We start from the raw sequence: 22,816 nt of genomic DNA on the forward strand, positions 1-22,816 counted from the left end.
TCTGCAAGTGATGTATGTGAATCACTGACAACCTGTTTGTTGCTTTTTGTGTCTGAATATGAGACTCTAGCTTCTGGTGTCAACGTGTAACTACTTGTCTCACATACTGTTATTTGTCTGTTAGAGCATTAAATGGTTGTTGGTGTACATAAGGCAATTGTTACATTGCCTGAGGACACCCATGTCCACCAACCTGGATGCAGAGACAACAGGAAAGTACCCATGGATGGTTGCAGGTCCTAATGTGTACCTGCAAGGGATAGGAGTGGAAGGTATTTGTAACTGGATAAGGGAAGGGCACTTATTTGGTGTACCCTGCAGCTAACCTAACAAGTGATGCTGCCCAGTACCCAAACCAGATGATCTTTATGCAGCAATAGTCCTTGATGCTATAATAAGGTAAGGTAGATGTAAATAGTCCTAACTAAATACACAAATGCTGCTCAACATGCACACTAGTTGCCCCTTGAGTAGCATGGGACTGAAGTAAAGTTCAAAGGTGGTTTTAATAGGAAAATTTCATCTTCTGGTGATTGCATGTATACAAGACACCAGTAAACACCATTGTGTGAACAGCAAATCTGTGCAAACAAACAGCTTATACGCAATCAGAAAAAAAGCAAGTTTCACATTAACTATGCCCTAAGGCCAATCAAGTAAGCACAAAATGAGCTTTCCTCCAGCAATGCCCTGCTCAGATAGGTGAAATCAGCCTTCTCCTGCAACAATAGTGCAAACTTTGACCCTCTTAGTGTAAAATGACTGGTTTGGAGCCAGGTGTTAAGGAACCACAAACAGATGCCTAAAACCAAAAGAAACACTAGATATAATGCATTTGAGTGCACAACAGCAGCTCTTACAGCAGTCTGAAAATGGAACTTTAAAAGTTAAAGAAGTGCAAATAATAAATAGCACAGTAAATATTCACAGTATAATGAAAATAAGCAATGTTTCCAGATGTTTGTGTCTGTATAGGGCACTGGCACAGCAAGCAGCTCCATGTAAATGTGCTGAATTTATACCAGCACTGAGAATACAGAAAACTGACTACCGAGCCTTCTGGACAATAAAACAACTACACTTACAGCCCTTTTATGTGTTTCCCAACTCAGATAGACCAAGTAAACACCTACTGCCACTAGATGAATAACCCCAGTCCTCCTAATGTAAAAACAGAGTAAAAGAGTGTCCAGACTGAAATGCTACTATAAACATAATTAATCTTGAGTGCCAATAAGTAATTCAAGATAACAGCAGTGTAACTTAAACAGCTTATAAAAGTGATTATTCAACAAAAGTACTTATAGAAATGAGCCATGAGCTAGTCAATTGTGCAGAATTTATAAAGGCACTAAAAACAAGCTAAGCTAACTAGTAAGCCCTCCAGTTAATGAAACAACTACGTCCAGAAATCTCTAGTGTGTTTCTGCAACATATACAGACCAGGCTACCATCCACTGCCACTAGATGGAAAATCCTCTGTCCTGTTGAAGCAAAAACACAGAAAAGTGCTTGCTAGAGTGTAAAAATTAACAACTTTATCCAATAACTAGCTAGGTAATGAATTCAGAACAAGTATATCAGTAGAACAGACAATGAGAGGTAACACACACTTTTTTATTCAAAATAAGAGTAAGAAAAAAACAAATAAATAATTCAAGATAAAAACAGCAGTAGAAAGTGAAGAGCTTATAAAGCTCAATTCACAGGAAGGGAGCAGCTTGAAAATCATCAAGTTTAAAAACAAGGAATCAAGGAATGGGAGGCTGGGTGGGAAAAATAACCAGCAGGGAGTCACCAACAGTGCATGTAGATTTTGCAGGTCTTCAGTCTTATCAGAAAAGACAAGGCCGAAGATATTCTCTGTGTATTTAAGTATAACTCAAGAACCAATATGACCAGTGGAGAAAAAACATATAAAATATGCAGCCTGGGTAATTTCACTGCTTATCTGCCACATAGAAGCAAAACATTAGCAAAGCAAATTTCTCAAAACAGAAAAAAAGGAATTTCTCAAAACAGAAAAAAAGGAACACATGAAACATAAAGCAGCCCTCTCAGTTTAAGCATCTCACAGACAAAAAAATAAATAAAAAAGAAAGATTTACTTTTCTCTGCCAGCAGGGAGTCACCAATATAACTATGTAGTTTCTGTAGTATTTGAGCCTTATCAGAAAAGAATAAAAATTAATTTAGTCACCAGGATGGGTAATTTAGTCTATAATCTAAAAAAGTGGAAACTAGGGTCCCTCTACAGAATGAAAATGTTCTCAGCAGCCACTTTAGAAAATCAATACCAAAAACCTACATACCCCATCTCTACTTATGCATCAACTATCTTTACTAATTTCATCTCCTCTTTACAAAGCAAATTAGACATGGCCCACAATAAAATTGCCAAATTTCCGGCAAATACTCCCCTCAAAAGTCTCATCACTGCATAATCCTAAAAGATCTTTTAAGGACTGAACTTCCACACCACATTAGCTATTCACAACTCACTATAGCCAATAAAATAATATACTGATCTGAAAAATGTCGCTTTCTACAAGGTACAATACAGTCTTAGAGTACAATCTTAGAATACTACCAGAACCCTCAAATCCAGCGACAAAATATTATTGCCTGGCACAACATAAAATCATTTTGTGGGTGATGCACTTCTATCATTTTACAAAACTCCATTCCCTTGGAACTGTTACAAACAGACAAACTAAATCTATTTTAAGCATCACTGAAAAACAAAAAACACAATAGACAATTAGCTGTGCTCCTACACTGCCCCAGGATAGTATATAAATGCTACCTGTAAACACTTTTCCCTTTCATGTATAGCTAACTGTCTTCTAACTCATATACATTCATATTTTCCCTTCATCCCTTTTTCATCTAACATCTCTATCCCTATCTTCTGTCTCATGTTGCAGTGCACAGTAATATTCTTTATAAAACAAACATGCAGACATCAAAAACTACAACGGCCTCTACAACTCTAACCTACTTACTTTACTACTGAAAAACTCCTATTTTACAATAGTTAAATACCATAACATCCTAACAATTTCTAACTTTCTAGTACCTGTGCATATTCAGTTTCTGTATATACAATTTTGACATTTCAACTGTAGATGCTAAACTGTACATACAGTTTTAATGTACATAAATATCTAATTCACAATGTAAAATGCCATGGTGGTTTAATTTATGTATGAAAAATGAATATCTTCGGTATTTTGTATGACTAAAATCTGTACAGCTTTCCTCCCCCTGTATAATATAAAACCCCTATTGTCTTACTTTATGCATATATATATATATATATAATGTCCTCTGTACTTTGTATCTGTAATAACTGTTGAGCTTTTCTCCTTGGGTGCTGAAAATAGGCTAAACCACAGTCAGACTTTCCAGATAAACACAGATAAATAAATAAAGTAAAAAGAAATGCACACCATCTAATATAAGGGTGTACAGATATGAAACTATAAGATCAAAATTAAAATAACAATAACAGATCCACAAACTGCGATTTATCCCAACACATTCTAGCACCTCAAAAAGAGCCTGCAAGGAAGTTACAAAATCAATATATTTGAATAATTAACCATGTCTACCTAATTACATAACACAAATTTAAAAAAAGTAATAAAAATTAGATATTCATGAATAAAATATTTAGATATGAAAAAAAATGTTAAAACTTAAGTGTATTATAGAATTTCAACTAACTTTCTGGCAAAGTGACCGTGGGGGGGGTCATTGTATTATACCGTGATATGAAACAAGGATCCTTAGAGTTTAATGTATGTTTAATATTATTCTAAATCCTTTCAAAATTTAAATATTATAGGCTATCCCTGCTTTAATACTGTTATACTCAGAGGTATGACAATTATAAAAAAATGTTCTACTGAAGAGCACTTAAACTTGGTATCTTTTTGTATTTCTACAATGGTCTTTTAATCTGGTCAAAAATGTTCCCTGGGAAAGTTAATCTTGTAGGCACTATGCTAAGCCTACACAACGTTAGTGCATTATTGTGATGAACAGCAGTACTAACTGAATATGACTTTTTATTGACAGCAATAGTGTTTGCGGCCATGGAAAGATGCTTGAAAGCACAAGCACAGAATGAAAACAAAATGGCTTGCATATAGGCAATACTCAGATATGAGCACATACTGTAGCACAGAAATGTTCAGGGCAAGTACAGTGAAAGCATATGGAAGGAGGTGAAGTGAAACTGGGGAATTGCACACAAATAATAATTTTGTCATACTGCGTATTAATTAATATGGAAGGGGAAATAAGTAAAATGCACTTGTAATGCAAATAAATATGCTGAAGTGGCTATGAAGTACTTCTGACATAAATCCTGCAATACTGATGTAATAATAATTAATGTCAATGACAATCCCACAGTTATACATGTAAATGAAAATGGGCATGCTAATAAAGGATGCAATAGGTATATAAAGCAGCAGTATAACAAAGGGGAGTGAAAATGGGATACACATGTTAATTAGATTCTGAGATAATAGCAAGGTCAGAATATAATATCGGATGAATGCATAGACTGCAGTTATTGTATATGAGATGTATATACAGGGAGTTTATGTATGCAACCTGACACCACTGCTTTATTCATCACCTTAGCATGTATATACAAGACCAAATGGACCTTACAAAATTCTGTTACTGCCTATTTAAGTGGTACATTTTGGAATATTTTCTGCTTAAAACCTGAGCTTTGGCCGGCTAAGATCTAGCTGTATTCAACTGGACGTATAAAAGAATTTAAGTACCTTTTATCTGCACTTTTTCAAATAATACAGTATTTTAATTGATTTATTTATGTTGCATTGAACATTAACTGAACTGGAAGTTTTGACTCTGCTTTTTCAGTTAGGGCTTGCTAGATTTTATTGCCTGTTAGAATTCCTGCATAGACAGTAATTGCAGTCGGGGGTAGTCTCATTCATTGATATTCTGTTACTGCCTATCTAAGTGGTACATTTTGGAATATTTTCTGCTTAAAACCTGAGCTTTGGCTAACTAAGATCTAGCTGTATTCAACTGGATGTTTAAGAGAATTTAATTACCTTTTATTTGCACTTTTTTTCAAATAATACAGCATTTTAATTGATTTATTTGTGTTGCATTGAATATTAACTGAACTAGAAGTTGTGACTCTGTTTTTTCAGTTAGGGCTTGCTAGATTTTATTGCCTGTTAGAATTCCTGCATAGACAGTAACTGCAGTTGAGGTTAGTCTCATTCATTGATATTCTGTTACTGCCTATTTAAGTGGTACAGTTTGGAATATTTTCTGCTTAAAACTTGAGCTTTGGCTGGCTAAGATCTAGCTGTATTAGTTGTATTCAACTGGACATATAAGAGAATTTAAGTACCTTTTATCTGCACTTTTTTACAAATAATACAGCATTGTCATTGATTTATTTGTGTTGCATTGAATATTAACTGAACTGGAAGTTTTGACTCTGTTTTTTCACTTAGTGCTTGCTAGATTTTATTGCCTGTTAGAATTCCTGCATAGACAGTAATTGCAGTCGGGGGTAGTCTCATTCATTGATGTTCTGTTACTGCCTATTTAAGTGGTACATTTTGGAATATTTTCTACTTAAAACCTGAACTTTGGCTGGATAAAATCTAGCTGCATTCAACTGGACGTATAAGATAATTTAAATACCTTTTGTCTGCACTTTTTTCAAATAATACAGCATTTTAATTGATTTAATTGTGTTGCATTGAATATTAACTGAACTGGAAGTTTTGACTCTGTTTTTTCAGTTAGGGCTTGCTAGATTTTATTGCCTGTTAGAATTCTTGCATAGACAGTAATTGCAGTCAGGAGTAGTCTCATAAATTGATATTCTGTTACTGCCTATTTAAGTGGTACATGTCGGAATATTTTCTGCTTGAAATCTGTGCTTTGGCCGGCTAAGATCTAGCTGTATTCAACTGGACATATAAGAGAATTTAAGTACCTTTTATCTGCACTTTTTTTCAAATAATACAGCATTTTAATTGATTTATTTGTGTTGCATTGAATATTAACTGAACTGGAAGTTTTGACTCTGTTTTTTCCGTTAGTTCACCACCCACCTTCCCTGGTTTTGTTTTGGTGTTAATCTTGGTGGCTTTAAAACTGCCCGCCCCTCTTGTAAATTTGTGTTTGGATACTCCTTCTGGGCCCATCTCATTTGCTTACTCAACTGAGTGCAGTGAGATCATATTCTGATTTCAGGCACTCCTACTGTGTACAAAGACAGCATCTGGGAAAGAAAAAAACAAAAAATAAACTTGTTTTCTGCCTTTCCTGTAAGTGGTCTAGACTGTTTGTAAGCTTATGAACCCACGAGCCTTTCTGTGTTGGAGGGAAGCCTTCTAGCTTAATTTTCTTTCTTAGAACTAGCGTGTTTTCTAGTTTCAGCACTCAGATCTGTTTCTTTGAACCCAGCACTTGTTCAGAACTCATTGTAAGCACTAAATAAGTTGCAAATTACGACAACACTTAGCTTTCCTCACTTGTATAGAGGAAAGAAGTTTTTAGTACTTAAAAAATAAGCACCTATCCAGGCATGTCTAAGGGTCAGTTCCCGGTGATTTCTCCTGTCTACCTCATGAATCTGGGCATCTTGGGGCAATGCAGCAATTGTCACATTAACACAGACAACCCTCTCCTCCTACCACCCAACACTACAACCTGTGAGAGATGCACTTATATAGCCAAACTGGAAGCAAAGCTCTCTACACTCAAGACTGGACTAGACAGTCAAGAGGAGAAGGTAAACACTTGCACCACACCACACTCATCACATAGTTCCTCCAAACCTACACCACCAAAACACACACATAGAAACACAAAACACACACCTACATTCGCGGAGGATCGCAATAAAAACCTGCCCAAGCATCAGGGACCTCCAAAGCAGAAAGGCAAGCAAACTCCACCCCCCAACACAACCCAAATGACACATAGCCCACAAACTCAGTGTGTCACGCAACCACAGCCCATAAGGCATAACAATGTATCCAACACTCTAGTCATAGGTGACTCTATAGTCAGGCACACTGATGTTCCACTCACCAGGCTAAAGAAGGAGAAAGTTACTGTCAGCTGCCTGTCAGGTGCCAGGATCCACCACATAACGCACGCACTCAGGTCACTCCATAACAAGTACAAATATGACAGTGTCATAGTCCATGTTGGTGTGAATGACCTGAGATGTACCTCCCTGGACTACATGAAAAGAGGCATGGAGGAGCTCTCCAATCTTGTAGCCCAGGCAGGTATGACCCTAGCCCTGAGTAGCATCCTGCCATCACCCAGAATGATACCACAATACAAGTACAAAATGATTGACTTCAACAATTGGCTAAGCTTCTGGTGTCATTCTAAGAGGATCCAGTATCTGTCTGCCTGGGATGACATGATCGACAGACCACAATGCTTTGCCAGAGATGGCCTGCACCCATCGCCCTTGGGATTCTGGATTTTGGCTAAGGCTCTTGCCACCCCTATAGTGCCTTTTTAGGCAAGATTCAAATGACAAATTCACCACTGTAACAGGTACAAGCAAGCAAAATCTGATGGTAATGCTACTCAATGCTAGAAGTATAAACCTAAAAAGGCACTCACTCGAGGCACTCCATAAAATGGAGAACATCGACATCTGTGCAGTGACAGAAACCTGGTTCAAAGCTCCAGAGAGCACCCCTGCATTACCAGGCTATAATTCATACCACACCTTTTGGCCACTTAACTCAGAACGAAGCACTAGAGTTGGAGGCGTGTCCATATTCATTAAGGATATTCACACCTCCAGGCTAGTTGCACAGCATAATGCATCCAAGATTATCCAAGTGCAACTAACTCTGGGCAAGACTGCAATCCAAATTGTAGCTTGCTACAGACCCCCCACCATGCCCCAGGATTCCCACTCCTCATTTCTTGATACACTGGAAAGTATTAGGGTACAACCCAACACCCTAATAATGGGCAATTTCAACTACCCCACCATTAACTGGGACAACTACTCATGTACCAACTCTTTTGCTCAACATTTTCTGGAATTCTTAAATTCCAATGCCTTGGATCAACTTATTCACACCCCCACCAGGGGCAGCAATATCCTAGACCTGTTCATTACCAACATGGGCAACCGGTGTTCCACACCAGAGGTCAATTCCTCATTGGTCAGATCCAACCACAAGCTAATCACCCAAGACATCCACATTCCGCCCCACCCCAATTAGGGAAACTACCTTAAAAAATATCTCCAAAGCCAACTTCTCGCTTCTTAAGACAGAAGTAGCAAACTTCATGACACCCATGCAGATGGACAATAGCAGTACGACTGCTGAATCCTACACAAATGCACTTTATAAGCACTTACACGAGTGCATGGATCACGTTATCCCTAATAGAACCAAGATGCTATCCTCCAAAAAAGGAAGCCAATCTGGTGGTCCTCTGCCATAAACAAACTCTACAACAGAAGAAAGAAACTGTTGCAAAAAAGAGTAAAATCCCATGACTGGATGAACTCCCTGGTCAACCTCAGTAAGAAGCTGAGATCTCTCATAAAATCCTCCAAAGCTATTTACGAAAACAAAATTGCCACTGACTCTAAAGACAACCTCAAAGCATTCTATAGTTATGATAAGAATCTCAATGGCAACACTCAGATCTGCTCTAAGTTACAGCACAATGGCAATAAATATACAAAACCATCTGATATTGCCAGCATCATGGCAGATAGGTTCAGTGCTAACTTTACCCCCCTCTTACCCGCTAGAGGGCCCATCTCTATACTGGAAGAATCCAAAGTTCCTGTAATCATGGTTGCACAGGTAAAAAAAACACTCTCCAAAGCCAAGAACACAGCATCCATGGGACCTAACAATATTCCAGGCTGTGTTCTACATGAACTACAGAATGAACTGGCACCCTACCTAAGTACCATGTTCAATCATCGCCTCACCTCAGGTTTTGTGCCCACTGAATGGTGCACCACAGTGGTTTTCCCACTCCACAAAGGGGGAGCCACGATGGACCCTGGGAACTACCGCCTGTTAGCCTGACGAGCCTGGTCTGCAAGGCCATGGAACGTATCATCATGGAACTCATAAACAAAGACATTGGTAATCTCCAAACTCTGGATCCTACCCAGTTCGGGTTTGTAAAAGGCAGATCATGTCTCCTAAATCTGATTGACTTCTTTGAAGCAGTCACCAAAGTCATAGATGAGGGTAAGGTGGTTCACACAGCTTATCTAGATCTCGCCAAGGCTTTTGACACCACCCCCCACTCTGGAATTATAGATAAGCTCACTAAACTAGGTATAAATCCCTATGTCACAAGATGGGTTGCCAACTGAATCATGGATAGAATCCACACTGTGAAAGCAGCAGACTCCAAATCCGACTTCAGACCAGTGACAAGTGGAGTACCACAGGGTTCAGTCCTGGGTCCTCTCCTGTTTAGTATCTACTTCTTTGAAGTATAGGCTAACACAGAAGGTCTTTGGCTAACAAAGTTTTCAGATGACTGCAAACTAGGAGCCATAATTGAAACTCCTAACAATGCAGACATACTACAAAAGGGCCTCACTGAGACAGATGCCTGGTGTCAAAGCCATGGCCTGAAGCTCAATGCTAAAAAGTGTATTGTCATCCCTTTTGGTAAAAACTCTGTACCCATGAACTACCACATAAGTGGTAGTCTACTTAATGCCGAAAGTGTGATAAGAGACCTTGGGACACAGGTGGACAGTAGTCTCTCCTTTGATAATCACATCGCCACAGTGGTCAGGAAATCCTTCTATGTGGCTCACCTCATTACAAAAAGTTTCTCATCCAGAAAAAAAGAGGTCATTGTTCCCCTCTACTCATCACTCATTAGACCCATTATAGAGTACAATGCCCCTTTTGGTATGTACCTCACAAGACATCTACAACAACTGGAAAGACCACAGAAATACCTAACAAAGAGGATTACTGGCCTTACACAGATGCCCTACGCAGACTGTCTCAAAACCTCCAGCTTTACTCCGTCGCATATTGCCTACTCAGAGGCAATCTCTGCCTAACATACAAAGCTATGTCAAACCCAGAGCTGTTGGACATGCTCCACTTAAAGAAATCCCAATCCATCTGAGCTACATGCTCTAGGGACCTAAACCTTGTCACCACAATAAACAGAACATGCTGGAGGGATAGATTCCTGTCCCAGAAACTTCCCATACTCTGGAACAAACTACCTGTCTATGTCAAACAGAGCTCCTCATTAGCACTCTTCAAGAAAAATCTTGATGATTGGATGGGAAATAGGAAATTCACCCCAGGGATCACTTCTGTGGCACTGCTCAACAGGGGCACAGGAAAATAATTTTTTTGGGTGGCGAAAGCTAGGGTACCTTTTTGGCTAGTCTTATATAGGCCCTAGCGCTAATAGCCTAGTTCTTACCTATTAACCTATGAACCTATAATGTCAGGTATAGCAGAAATAGTGCAAGTAAGTGACAGTGGCACATATAATATTTTGAATAACTATATATCAGTTTACTTGACATAGGCTATCCACTTCTGCAAAGTGTCTTGATATTTGCAGTTCATATTATATTGTTGATCATATTTTATCTTAGTAATATTATTTAAAATGTATTTCAATCTGTGTTTCATCTTTTGTGGGGATTTTCTTTTCTTGTATATCATTTACTGATTAGCTATTGTAAATGTATTTTATGTGTGTTTGGTGGAGCCTTTCTCATCAGCTCATGGTAAAATATTTAATCTGTTGTAGGGATTTTCTCACCTTGTATAGAATTGCTTATCAACTACTGTTTAAAAGGTTTTGAATCTGCTGTGGAACTTTCCTTGCAAGGCCTCTGCTGAAAATAGGCAATTAGGTCTGTCCGACTTACCCAGTTATCAAAGAATAAACAAACAAACAAAATATGTCATGAGTTCATGTTTTCCATTGCTGATTTGCAAACATTTCAAACATCATTATACTGAGCATGCTCACATGGAATTACAGGGAATAGTAACATAACAGAAATTCAACAGCAGTGACACACTAGGTATAAAGTGTTGCAACAGATGACCAATCACAGTTTCTGATGGTCTGGCAGCATGCTGTACAGTAACTGCTGTACTAAGACAACAACATACAAAATGTCATCTCACTCTCTCATGCCAGAGGATAATGCTTCCTACATATGTTATGTAAGGAAAATGTAATCACTTGCCATCATTACTTTGAATAAAAGCATCGCTATGTGACAAATTATTATAGCTTTTTGCAAGATGAATGAACATCTATACGTGTGCACAGCAAATATGTTTGACAACACTGTTAACATGTGGACAGTCACAATAAGACTGACACAACATAGATTGAGCAGTTATGGCTGGAGTTGAACTAATTATCCAATACCATACGCTAAAGATTAGTGCTTGAATCACAAGCACCAATTGACATATTGAGGTATAGCTGGGACAGTGCACAGGTAAATGGATGACATTACCATGGGTTATTAGCTGGATGTTTATGCTAAAAAATGGTCAAAGTGCACAATAACAATGTACAACTACACATCATATACAGTATGTATTTGAAGAATAGTATACAGAGTATGAGGGTGAACGACATACTCACAGCTGACCTCAATCATCCTACATAAGTAGTTACATAGTGTACTTCCTCCCTATCTAGTTTACACAATCTAGAGAGTACTATATTAGTCATAAGCACCACTGGAGATGTCTGAATCATAAGGAGAGATAAAGAGTACACTTTTGTCAGGATGACCTCATCAATGTGTTTCATCGAAGATGTTTCAGTAAAATGTGGGATAAGGAAGCTGTGTGAACAGTTAAATGTATTCTTCTCAGAGGAAATAGCTACAGCTTCTAGTGTTACACACAGTTTATCATAGATCTTTCATGTTGGGCATTGAATTTCCTGCCTATCTTGTTACCATATCAAGAGAGCACTGTATTATTTGCAAGTACCACTGTAAAAGACTATCATTAGGAATGTGAAATAGGACATTTGAATTGTTTTAAAATCCACAGCTTGGAACAGATGGTACTGGGCATTACAGATTATGCAACAAATGCATATGTGTGCACTGGACAATGTAACATCATTATGATTGTCATATGTAATGACATACTTTCCTATTAATATTTAGATACTGTCCTTCATGTACATTGTGTTACTGTGAGGTACATGGGCATGTTTTATATTATGGGATGACATAGATATTCATTGTTGTATATCACTGGATTATCAATCAAACTTTCCTTTGACTTCATGTCAGGATTATTACACCCTTGGATTGTTTCACACTTACACTATGTGCATTGCCAAGACAAACATGTAAGTCATACATAGGACAGTGCACTGCAGAATAACAGTAATGGATTATGTGAAAATAGGTTGACCAAACCTGCACAGCTGGATTTGTAAACACTATACAGCAGACATACATTGAACAACTAAATGAACTGAGTCAACATCATTCTGACATAAAGATCACCTGCTGACAAAGGTAATAGAGACATAGAAGCACTGTGCCACCTAAAGCAAGAATTATTTTCTTTTCTTTTTTATTTTTTTTCACTCTGAATGCAGCACTGCCAAGCTAAATTGTGCTGCTGATGGCAGAGGTTTAGCATATGCATAATAATATATTGAAGTTTTGAACTTAGAATAGACATTAGCAGCAGTCTGCGTTGCTCTGTGCTGACCTTCATGCAAGACAGGCTTCAAAAAAATAGCAGGATAATGACATGTTAAGTAAAGGCGTGGCCAACAATTATAGAAATAGTCAGACAAAGCATTTCCTCATCTATTTGTATTCCTACCTTTAGAGCATTCCAAGAAAAACATTTATACCTGAGTATTATCTATACACACCTCATAGGAAGTCAAACTTCTAATAGTTAACATTTCACAAGAGAATTCAGCAAACGTAAATGTATGTATTCATCTTCATTACTCTACTGACCAGTGTAATCAGTACGTCCAGTACATCCAGCACTTCAGCTTGTTGAAAAGTAAATTAAACTGACTAAACACACCTTAGCGCAGAGGTGGGAAACATGGCAGAGTAACATTGATAAAGGCAATAAAATCACAAGTTATTACCATAAGTTTTGTGCTTCCTTTCAGCCTTAGTTGCATTTGTTGCCAAGCTCCAGATATTGCACAAATACACAAGTTGATGATTAATGACAGAGAAGGGAGAATATACATTGACAAAGTGAGATGGAGGCTGGGACAAAGTAGGTTATGACAGAAGAAGGATAATGGTGGCCCATAACAATATACATCAAATACTGTATGAAAAACAGCCAATAACACTTAGCCAATGGCTGGATTAGAACTTTGGAAATTAGTCAAAAATGTTTCTGTACATGTAAGCATTAACTCATCATGCCACAAAGGAATTAAGACTTTGCAACATTAAAATAAGACAAGTGAAGCACAGTGACAACTTACTAAAGCAGAAGAGGTGTACAGAGAGAAATACAAACAGCTACAGAGAGAAATAGCAACAATATGTTTGGTGGGGCATGTAGAAATATGGTGTGTTAGTCTTACTTATCAAATCATCATTAATATGTCATGTTCTGTACAGTAAATTGCTTGCTATAGGTACAAATAAGGGATATGAGAGTACAATAAACATGAACGCATAAGGAAGATAAGGCTAGCTCAATAAGTTTCCCTGTTGAGGCTGCAATGCTTTTGCAAAATATGTATTTCTGCACTATTCAAATGGTATGTTAATGAAACATTTTACATGGAGATAAATACAAATATGTGCAGTTAAATATTTCATACAAATATGAAATGTCATGATATAATAAATTGACCTACAGCTGTAATCAAACCCATGACATTATGCAAAAATATCAGGCTACAAAGAGGGTTATTATTTCAACCTGCCATATAATAACTCTGACTTTATTACACCCGCCAGGCTAAGAACTGTTACATTAACTGTTCCATAGTATTGCCTTTAGTCTACCTTTACTGGGTATTTCCATAGTACAGCAGATTTAAGCATATTTGCATGAATATAACCAGACCACTGCAGATTAAATTGAAATCTTCAGCTTTAGCAATAATAAGTAAAACAGCATTCACTGCCACACTCAGCATGGTTGTGCTATGTCAACCTCTGAACAAATTCTGAGGATATGAAGTAAAGTCTTTTCCATGTGCCATTCCTGGCTATGTGTGTGTTGTGTGAGAATCTTATTCTTTGGCCAGATTAAATGTGAGGAAAAAAACAGGTGGATAGGACAATGGTGAAAATGGGGTTGACAAGCAGAGTGTAGGACATAATATGAAGAACGCACAGATTTGCAGGAGGGTCATGGGAGAGCACCAATAGCTATTCACTTCTTCATCACAAAAATATCCAATTATGCACAAAATTGCATGACTTTACTGAGTCCCACACCATTGATGGATGACAATAACAGAATAATGTTATATGGCTAATTGGACCAAATCAGTTGTGTCAAGATGACACATAGGAGAAGTGGAGAGCTATGTATGGGGCATAATGTTTTTGTGGGACAGGTGCCATTTTTATTAATTTTTAGGAGAGAATGAAATATTAGAATGGTGCTTAGAGATGATACTGTTAGGTAGATGGTGTAGGACAAGAAGCAGGTACAGACATACAGGGCATACAAGATATAGAGGGACTGTGAAGGGAGACAAATGGTTGGGGGCACCATGATTGGGAATAGATTGGCACACCGATGTCTAGCTTCTGAACCTTGAATATCTAGTCCTCACTCTCAGAACTGTCATCACTGTCTCCTGCCGCAGCTCCCTGATTCAGTGCTGGACATAGCATCATCTTTGCAATGCAACACAGGACTTTTTCAACCCACTGATTTGTGCTCCAAGGCCTCTCTCCATTATATCCTTCACCAGCCCGGAATGCTCCAGCCTGGTGACATAATTGCCATATCTACTATTACTATTCCTGGAGTGTACCACTTTGCCAGCAGCTAGGTCAGAGCTGCCTTTTAAAGTTGGAGCAGGTAGGACAAGGGTTGTGGAGACAACACTAACAGGTTCTGAATCTAAAGTGCTGGGTGACTGTGCTGCCATTTGTGGAGGTATGGAGGGCCTAGTTGCAGTGGTAAGTGTACCTGTCTGTGCTGTTGATGATTAATTTTAAGCAGCAATCTATGCAAACAACATATTTTTAATAAATTATAACCCCCCTAAACATTAAAAAACAGAGAGGGTGGAGGAAGACAAGCAAAAGAGATAATTAGAACATGACATGTCACATTACTGTATTTTTTCACTAAACATTGTTTGTCAATACATATGCAATTATGATATTTACTATTGTGCACCTTTGCCAAATCCATGTACTTTGGAAAGGTATTTATATGTCATAACCTAGCAAATATCACTGCTATGGTATAACAAAAACAGATTTTATTTCCTTATGATGGATAGGAACTATGTATTCTAATTTATAATTGCAATTACCATAATTTAATTTATCCTGACATATGATTACTGTTAATATTTTATTTATACATATCTAGTAATAGGTTCATAGGTTCATAGATTAGTACTAAGCTAACTGCCCTTGTGAGCCATTTTAAGCCTAGCCAATTATCCCTTGTGAGACTCAAACCCTGCACCTTGTGTTTTTAAGGCAAACACCTTAACCATTAGGCCACCCTCCCTTGCTTCTCTTTGGTACTGAACACACATACAGTTAAGTTGGTGTTATGATTGCCTAATGCAAGTAGAAAAAATCATTTGGGAAGGCATGCATACTTGCAATGAAGACTGAGGTTTGCCTACTCAAGATGCTAGTGCATGAGGGAAGGAAAATAAATTTCTGGCCTGAATTTGTACCTGAGCCATACTTGCACCATGTCTCTCTGAAATTAATTAATCTCTTCTGGTGAACCTTATGGTTTGCAGGTATCTCCTCTGCTGTTGAACAGTACAAAAAAGAAAAAGTATATATCTAGAAGCATAACGGATACCTGCATTGGCTGGCTAGAACATTAATGCTGTATCATAAACATGTATTGGGCCAGTATACTTACACAACTATGGTGTGTTCACAGTCCTAATTCAGCCTCCCATCAACTTAGAAAATACTGCTTACACTTCTTAAGATCACTATAGTGGTGACGACAGTGTTCCTTACTGAATGGCATGCCTATTGCAATAGACACAGCCTTGGCTAAGTTATTCCAAGCCTCAACATTATACTGAGACCAGGTATAATCCCCTTGCAGCATCCTATAAATTTAGTGCATCAAGAGGAGTGCCACAAGTATCCTGGATTCCTCAGCAACACATCTTTGAGCTCTATATTTAGCACCATTCTCTCCCTTGCAAGCATTGTCTGCAAAAAGTCAAGCTAACAAAATATGTCTGAATTGGCACCAAACTCAGATGTCATGGGTAACTTGTGCACAAAGATACACAACCTTGCCAACTGCATTTGCACAATTGAAAGCAGATGAACTCCTTTGTAGACACACTAACACTGCTTATATTACATAGCAGTAAAGTGTAAAACATGACATTGAACTTTGCCATGTGTGATGCTAAACCTACTTTTAGAAGTTCCAGTGTTCAACACTAGAATGTTTAATAGCATATCTTTTACTACTTGAAATTTGTAAGACGAAAGAGGATTAATTGTGGCCTATTGTGATGCTGAGGCTTACACAATGTTAAAATATTGTTGTACCATTTGGGAATGGAATCCTTGAGATAAAGCATGCAAAAATTGAAACTGAGCTTATTAATTGACATTGCCAAAGAAGTACTGCATTTCAAGTATACAAATTAGAATTATACTAATTTGAGAATGAATAGAGATATATTTCAGAGAGTCCTGTATGTGTGTGATTTTAATTAGTCTTGGGAAAGCATTCCTGTGTAACAGTCATTGTTTCCATTTGTAAATATATTTTAGATGAATGCAATTGAATGAGCAGAGTAATACAGGTTGGAGTATGTTATATACCCACTTCACAAGGCATAACTGTCCTAAAATAGTTTGGTTATGTGATGAATCAGATGATTATAACACAATTATTGTGCTTATCATACATATGCAAGTGAATTTTATATTAAACGTCATTGCCAGGTTTAAGGAATTGGATACACATTAGCCTTAGGCTATATGTGAAGCATCATTTATATAGACTAAATAAAAACTTTACTTCTGCAAGCATTACTGATACATTGCTTGCAAAAACATGTTTAAGAGTATCAATTTTCTTTATTGTTACACCGCTAATCCAAATGATGTGACAAATGTGATTATTATGCCCATTGTGAAATAAACATTTAGCTGGACTTGAACCCTTAATCAGCTGTGTTTTTTTAAGTAAACACACTGCATGTTCACCTTGTGTCACAGAGAGATAGGTATGGGTCAGTTGTAATTTCTCAACCCAGCTCTGTACTGTCTAGAGTGATGAGGAAAGTGAACCATTGCTGGGCATGATAGCGCTACACAAGGCAGCCTAAACTAAGTTCTTAGATTTTTTCCTTAGATAGAGAACAGTGTTTGCATACTGCTAAGTGGATAGAAAATGCAAATTAAAATGATTAAAAACTAATAAAAAATTACATATTTTGAATAATTGCAATATGAGCTCTAAGCAGGATTCAAACAATGCTTCACATGTGTTCTTTCACTCAATCACTTGAGTTACACTTTGTGCTATATAATTGCACATCTGTCAGGTGCATTCTCTGCAATAAGTACTATCCATTGGCCATAGGGTCATGCACTGATGCCCAGGCATATTTCCTCTATATAAGGCTGCCTAAACTAAATTTTTCACTTTTTACCTTAGGCAGTCAACCATTTCTGTATGCTACCAAGCAGACTGCAAATAAAAAAGGCATTAGAGAAAATATATGATAGAGAAAAAAGCTGGAAGTAAATTAAATGCTATCAATGGGTACATGTAGCAATGACCAGTGCAAGAAGTACATTCAAGTGATGCATTCATACTTCTAACTTGTCATTGCAGCATCAGAAATGTACATTTTAACACATTATGAGACTTGTACTTAATGACAAATAATGGGAAATTTGACAGACAAAAACTCACATGTTGTTAGAAATACTAGCTAAAGTTGCTTTTTAAACAACACAATATCTCAAAATATGTGTGAAGACTATCCTGTGTAAAACTATCAGTCAAGTGGATTCAAACCATGTATCAGCTATCCTTTTTATTTAAGTTAACTGCATTTACACCGTGGGCCACAGAGAAAGTTACCTGACAATTGTATTTTCTTCATTGAGTACTATCTAGAGCAGTGATGGCCATGTAATGCTGTCATGCTGGTTTGCACTACATAAGGCAGCCTAAACCCAAACAAAATTTTCTACTTTTTTCCTTAAGCCATGAAAGTGAATTTCACACTGCCAAGTGGGGAGAAAATGCAGATGGAAATGTTTATCTGAAGCATGAATACAACGTTTTTGGGAATAACACCTTTCAGACACATGAAGTGAATAACAGTGTATATCTAGCAATGAGCAAAGCTGCTTCTGCATTGCACTGATACATCTAGCCTTCTCATATCTCATTGCCACATCAGCACTATCATGTATGTCTCACAATATCAGAACTTTAGCTAATGAATTGAGAAAGGCACAGGATACAGAAGAAATGCTTTCATTGTTCACACAACACACACAATTAATATTGACATAATTTCAGTGTAGTTATCTGCATGTCATTTTTAGTCAATACTGACTTTACTTGAATTTTCCACATTAGTACATTCATACTCCAAAATGAGTGTCAAGATTTAGTATGACCTCTCACAGTAAAATGATCTGTGAACAGGCTTCAAACCCTAAATCACCTGTACTGTTTCTCTAAGCTCAATATGTTTACACATTATGCATCAGAGATTAGAACTGTGACAACTTGAATTTCTTTACTCAATACTGTCTAGACTGCTGAGGAAAGCACAAATCCAGTCTTCATAGTGCTATTGATAGCAGTCCAACTAAAATTTGTTAGTTTTCACCTTGGGACATAAAATACCATTCACTGCTATTGACTGCTACTAGTCAACAGAGCACAATGCCAAATTGTATGGAAATGATACAAAAAATGATTGATCAAATACTTAAAATATACACTTCACACATTTAGGAATCTTTGTTATCTTGCAACAAGAAACTGTATGGGTTTTAACATTCAAACAAGGCTAGTGAGAAAAACTATTTAAGAATATTTAGCATAGTTGCCACAAAGACATGTTAGAAAGAAGAAAAATAGTGTAGGTATACTGATAATGTAACATTGTATGAAGTTACACTGAAAGTGCAACAGAAACAAGTTATGAAAGTTGTCCTTTCTAATTTGTTGATTTGGGATATTGCAAACAGTTAGGGTACCCATGCATTCATACAATATTTAACAAAGACTGCAAACACCGCAGGTGTATTCCTTTCTTTCCTTCTGGATGGTGCCTCGTTTCCTTAGCTATATTTTCTTAATAGCAATTCTATCTCTGTTTTGTTGCATATGTTATCTTTAGCAATGCTTAAAGTATTCCCTTGATATGAACAGCATTTCTTACTAAGAGTCAGTTACTGAAGTCATTAAAGCCAGCATTTGAATGATAGGAATGTTGCACTCTTAAATCACTCAATATGCTTTCAGTCATTTTGGTAAGGCTTTTCTCCTGAAACACACTCAATAGATGTACATTGTTGAGTGGACCACTATGATAGCTGATTGTTCCTGTAGTTAGAGTAATCATAGACACCTGCAAGCCATTAAAATGAAACCCTACTCAGTGCTCACAGTTGCATTGCTAGGGTGTGTGCATGCAGTCATGTAGGTCCTTACACCATGTTTGCATTCCCTACACTGCTGATTTTCTTTTTTAACACCTCATTAGCGTACTCACAGCACTCACAGGGTTGAGTGTGCACTATAGAAATGTAATTGTGTAGCTAATGCCTTTGTTTTGGACTGGAGAAACTCTTTGCAGCCAAAGAGTTTGATACTGCTAGAAAACACTTTTGGAAAAAGTATCTATTTTCTACACTGTGGTATTGTCAAGGTATGTTACTATTTCTTACATAATGCTTTTAGTTTAATATTAAAAGGTGAATTGTATTGACAGATGAAAAATATTTTTCTTGTTTTTTCTTTATTTCTTTCTTTTAGTATAGCCGTGTCAGCATTAGAAAAAGTATGCCACAGAATGCTATATGACCTACTTTTTAGTTTGTATTTAATTTGATGTTTGTACAATTATTGCAGATGAGTGTACTCTAACTTTGTAGGAGGGTCTGGCATTTTTACCTGGTTTAGCAGAAAAAGGAAATGTTTGTGAATTTCTTCCTGTCTGCCCTCTGCAGCAGGGATATGGCACTTATAATAGTTTTATCTTACATTTCCAATGATACCTTTTTAACTGTTGTTGCTAATGCTGCAATGTACTATGCAGTTAAACTTGTGTTATCAGAATTACAGAATTGTTACAGATCATTGTTAACTAAGCTCAGAGCCATCCTGTCTGTTTATTATATATGTAATTATGTGCGTCTGCTTGGTGTTTCATCTTGTATAGAGATATTTAACCAAAGAAGAAATCTGTACACCAAAGGCCGCCATACACCGATGCAGAAAATGAAGTCATTAGCCAGGCCTTACTCTACCATGGAGCTTTTCTGTTAGGGAGAGGTAGAGTTAACCAATCTGCCTGAGACAGGATACAGCAGCAGTTGGTCAATGACATTAATGCTGTTGGAGAACATGGGAGAACGTAATCCCAGATATGACAATAGGCAAGTGATATGATAATATCTACCCATTGTAGGTAATATAACTGTAACAGAGGAGTTTTGTACACTGTGAGAGATCCAGATAGTTTGGCAGAGGGTTGCAAAAGAATCCTTGACTTTGGTGCAGATTTGGTGCAAATATGGATGAAGGACACAAGAATGTCACAAGCAGAGCTTCTAGGTATGTAAAACGTGTTATTGTTATATCATTCTATGCATATATATTAAATGGCTCGTATATCTATATCTCTATATATATAGAGAGAGAACAGTAATTGTAAGGCAGGCTGCAATTATAAAGAAATAGTGGAGGTTTCTGGTGGGGGGATCCAACTGTTCACTGCATTCTTGTATGAGAACATTTTTAAACTGCACTCATGAAGGGATTGCTCCCTTTTTCTTGTTTCATTTGCATTTTTATACTTAGCAGACTATGTTCCTTTTCCATTACTCACATACAGGCACGTCTCTATTGCAGGCTGCCAAACCACCTGCACATGGTAAGTTTGCATTTGGTTATTATTATTATGCATATATGGTGGATTCATGAATACCTGCGAGCAAAGTTTTTTTGCTTTAGCATCTGTTAAGGTTTAACATATTCAGGAATACCTGAGAGTTAAGTTTCTGTTGCTTTAGCAACTATTAAAGTTTAACATATCTTTTGTATAAGAAAAGTATGTGATCAGCATTAATCTCTCTTTTTTGTTTTGCTGTGTTTATTGCTTATTATCATAGGTGATCCAGAGACTGGCACTGTGGAACTCCTACCACCTGATGTCAGAGTATTGGTAGCATCTGATGATGATGGCAGAAATGAAGAAACACAGTCTGGGGGTGCAGAGGGTCAGTCTGACACTAAGGATGTGGCTCCTACATCCCCTGCCTATCTTTTTGAGACAGTCAGTATGGCTCCGCTTAGCCATGACATAGACACCTCTGATATCGGACAGGTTTAGGGTGACATAGTTGATCAGGCTAGTATGGCTACTCTGGTTATAGAGACAGTTTCTTCTCCAAGTAGACATTGCAAGAGTCTGGTGCCACACAGTGTTGGTAGGGGTGCTTGGAAGAGATCTGCTGTCCACTCTCCTCCTGATGCTGGTGCATCATTAGGTGCCACCAGACATATGTATAGGGTCATAGTGCAGGCACTGGTACATTCCACCAGGGCTTGGAAGAGATAGTGTGATTGCTAAATGTCATGCATTCTGTTATGAGTGACTCCCTGAACTATGTGGGCAACTCCATGGACAGGATGAATGGCACACTGGATCAGGCAGTGTCTGTGATGGAATGTCTGTTGGGGTATGGTGGGCAGCCAGGTGGCCAGAGAGCCTCTGCATTTTCTGGTGTTAAAAGATGTGGCCATGCAAGATCCCACTCCTGTAGTGACACTGCATCTACTGTTCCATCACAGATTGCGGTGTCCAGACCTACATGTTGACACCACGGAGTCATGGTCCTGAATGTAGTTGTGAGGAAAGGTCATCTAGGAGACATTGCTCACGTTGAGGTAGCACCCCGACTTTTAGCTAGGGCCATGGAAATAGCAGTGCAACTCCTGCACGAGGTGGTTTTCATGGCTGGGAGTAACAGTGCTGAACTGACTACTCACTCACTCATGGCTCACATCTGTCTGAGATGCCAGGAAGTACTTCTAGCACAGTGCTTGATTGTGTTCATTCAGACACACATTGAAAAAAAGTAGTTCACTTGCCCATACCACTTCAAACACATGTACTATCTAAATACATACTGTAAAGTGCTACACATCTGTTGTTACTGGCCCTAAACATTGTGTACTCTGATAGATACATGTGTTTTTTACTTGCACACACTCACTTTTTGGTGCTGGCCTTGCCCTCCAACCCTCATCCCCACCACTACCTCATGCAAATGATGATGACTGTGCTCTTCCCTTTGTACATC

Source organism: Protopterus annectens, chromosome 3.part0 (genome assembly GCF_019279795.1).
Source record: "Protopterus annectens isolate FY-2018-M chromosome 3.part0, PAN1.0, whole genome shotgun sequence".
Lineage (NCBI taxonomy): Eukaryota > Metazoa > Chordata > Ceratodontiformes > Protopteridae > Protopterus > Protopterus annectens.